The sequence below is a fragment of the Eulemur rufifrons genome, chromosome 8, assembly GCF_041146395.1.
Source record: "Eulemur rufifrons isolate Redbay chromosome 8, OSU_ERuf_1, whole genome shotgun sequence".
Taxonomy (NCBI): Eukaryota; Metazoa; Chordata; class Mammalia; order Primates; family Lemuridae; genus Eulemur; species Eulemur rufifrons.
In genome coordinates, this window is record NC_090990.1 from 21271700 (window position 1) to 21274910 (window position 3211).

At 46.9% G+C, this 3211-nt stretch overlaps 1 pseudogene; it reads right to left on the reverse strand.

Annotated features, from left to right (window-relative positions):
• Nucleotides 1-2951: 2951 nt before the first annotated feature.
• Nucleotides 2952-3008, reverse strand: LOC138391139 (U7 small nuclear RNA; annotated as a pseudogene).
• Between the last annotated feature and the right edge of the window lie 203 nt (nt 3009-3211).

Below are 3211 nucleotides of genomic sequence, written 5' to 3' on the forward strand. Positions count from 1 at the left end.
TTGGGGCTGGGGAGAAGCGAAACATATAAACAGATATTACGGGCGATGGAAGGAATGGCAGTAGCGTCTGTGAGGTACAGAAACAGAGTGGTAGAAAAAGTGATGAACTTTGCCTGGGATCAGGTAGTGATGGAAAATTTCAGAGCAAAGACGATGCCTGAAAGACAGGTTGCCGGACAGGAAAAGACGTGCAGACGCAGAAGTGTCTAACTTCCGCACCCCCTCATCTAGGAACGGTGACCCCTCTTTGCTTTAACCTCTGCCCATGCCTTTTACTTCCTAATGTCTCCTTACTGCCACTGCCCCTCTCCAAACAACGTCCTTCAAAATCTCTGGTCCAGAGCAAATCCTCAAAGGAAAAAAAAAAAAAAAAAAGGAATGGCTGAGAGAAAAGGAAGATGGTAGAAGAGAGTGCTTATGAATGGGCAGGGTCCAGGGCAGGAAACCCTGAACGGCTCTGACGGCAGAGAAGCTTATAGAAAATTTCCTCTCTTTGTCTGGGCTTTGGGGTCCCGAGTCTCTAGCACAGAATCTGCTGACAGCTGAGACAAATCTCCCTTTCCACCAGCCCTTGGAGGCCACATGGGCTTTCAGCTCAAGTCTGCCCTCAGGCCAGCCCAGCTGGGGACATTGAGAGATGGCAAGAGGACCTCTCTCGGCACGGCCTCATACTGTGTTGGGCCTTCCTTATGCTGCACTGGGCTTGTGCAGGGGCCAGCTGGGGATAGGAGGACAGATGGGGTCAGCTCCAGCCCGGCCCCTCTCGCAGGTCCCAAATGCCCTGATGGGATTCTCAACTCCCTGCTGGCTCGCTATGCCTTGTCATTTTCCGTAGGCCCTCACCCGAGCAAACAGTTCATAGACTCTCTAGATTACCGTCTTAGAGTCTGAGGATAACTGTCATCTTAAAATCATGTTACAGTAGAGCGGAAGGGACCGCGGAGGACCTCTAACGGAGTGGTTCCCAACTGTTAGTGTAGAGACCTCCTGCATTGGAATCAAGGCCCCACGCCAGCCCAACTCAAGCAAAATCTCTGGAGGTGGGACCAACTTAAGGGTATTTTTTTTTTTCTTTTTCTTTTCTTGAGACAGGGTCTCGCTCTCTCGCCCCAGGTAGAGTGTAGTGGCGTCATCATAGCTCACAGCAACCTCAAACTCCTGGGCTCACATGATCCTCCTGCCTCAGCCTCCCAAGCAGCTGGGACTACAGGCACGAGCCACCGCAACCCAGCTAATTTTTCTATTTTTTAGTAGAGATGGGGGTCTTGCTATGTTGTCCAGGCTGGTCTTGAACTCCTAACCTCAAGCAATTCTCCCACCCTAGCCTCCTAGAGTGCTAGGGTTACAGGCGTGAGCCACTGCGCCCAGCCCAGGTTATGAGTATTTTTCATATACTCTCCAGGAATTGTGATGAGCAGCTCTAATTCTCTGAATCAATCCAACAGGAATTCCCATCAGATGGTCACCCAGCTTCTACTTGCACACTTCCAGAGATGGGGAACTCCCTACCATTCTGTGGCCAGCTCTCATTGTTGCTCTTTTTCTGTTCAGTATAAATCTGCCGCTTTCTAATTCACTTTGCCATGGCGCTGCGCTTTGAAGCATCCCAGAATAAGAGCATCCTCCCTCTTTTCCAAGGGAGCTTTTTGATATTTAGAGACAGTGATCTTATCTGTCTTCTCTGGTTCCTACAGCTACCCCCACAATGACTTCCCCAGAGGGCAGCCAGAACCAAAAGCATCCTCAGGTGTGGCTGACATCGTGTGCAGAGCACCAAGCGACTGCTGGAGGCTCCCTTTCCATAGGATGAAGCCAAACTGCCAACATGGCTTTCCAGTCCCTTTGCAATTTGGCTCCAACACTTTCCAAGGCTCCCACTCATCTGTCACTCCCCCAACATGCTGTCACCACCACGTGTGTGTTTTCTTTGAACACACCAGATTTGGCAATCTGTGCTGTTGTCCGTGTTTATTCCACTACCCAGGTGATTTTCACCCCCACTCTCAGTTCCTTCCCTCCTCCTCCATTTCTGGTCCTTCATTAAGATCACCTTAAGTGTTTACTTCCTCAGTGAAACTTTGCCTAATTCCTCCCCAGACACTGCCTCCCGGTGTGCAGGTATGCCTTTGACAGCATGGATTAGGTTATATTTGAATTGCTTATTGATATCTGGTCTAAAACAAGTACATGAGAAGACACAAAGCACAGGATAAATGTGCTACAATCTTCCTGGAGTGTCAATTTTACTTGGTGCTCAGTCATTGAAAACAGTTTTTAGCATAAAACAAGCACAGCTATATTATGAAGCAGCATACAAAACCACGTACATTTAAATAGTCAAGTTTACTGGGAAAAGGTAGGGGTACTACTGTTCTAGATTAAGAGACACTAGAGAGAATTGCTAAATACATGAAACTTGATTGAATCCAGATTGAAAAATAGCTATAGAAGACACTTTTGACACTAGTGAAAATTTAATATGATCATTAGATGGTATTATGGAATTGCTCTTAATTTTCTTAGGGGTAGTAATGCTGAGGAAGGAGAATGTTCTTAGGAGATGCTTGCTGGAGTATTTAAGAATATTTAGGAGTAAAGAATTATGATGTATGAGCCAGGCATGGTGGCTCGCGCCTGTAGTCCCAGCTACTTGGGAGACTCAGGTGGTAGGGTCACTTGAGCCCAGGAGTTTGAGTTCAGCTTGGGTAACATAGTCTCTAAAAACAAAACAAAAATTATGAGTATGATGTCTGCATCTTTCTTTTTAAAACTTTTTTTCACCTGAAAACCTGCTAGACAAAATTTTTATTTTATTTTATTTTTTTTTAAGAGATGGGGTCTGGCTCAGTTGCCGAGGATGGAGTACAGTGGCAGTTTCATAGCTCAATGTAGCTTTGAGCTCCTGGGCTCAAGCAATCCTCCTGTCTCAGCCTCTGGAGTAGCTGAGACTATGGGTGTGCACCATCACGCCCAGCTCTGCTAGACAAATTCTGAAAGAGCTAACACTACATCTTACTTCCCATGTTCATTCGAAGTTGTAGGTTGGGGCACAGTGGCTCACATCTATAATCCTAGCACTTTGGGAGGCCAAGGCAGGAGGATCACTTGAGGCCAGGAGTTCAAGATCAGCCTGGACAATAGCGAGACTCCATCTCTACAAAAAATAGAAAAATTAGCCGGGCATCATAGCACACGCCTGTAGTCCCAGCTA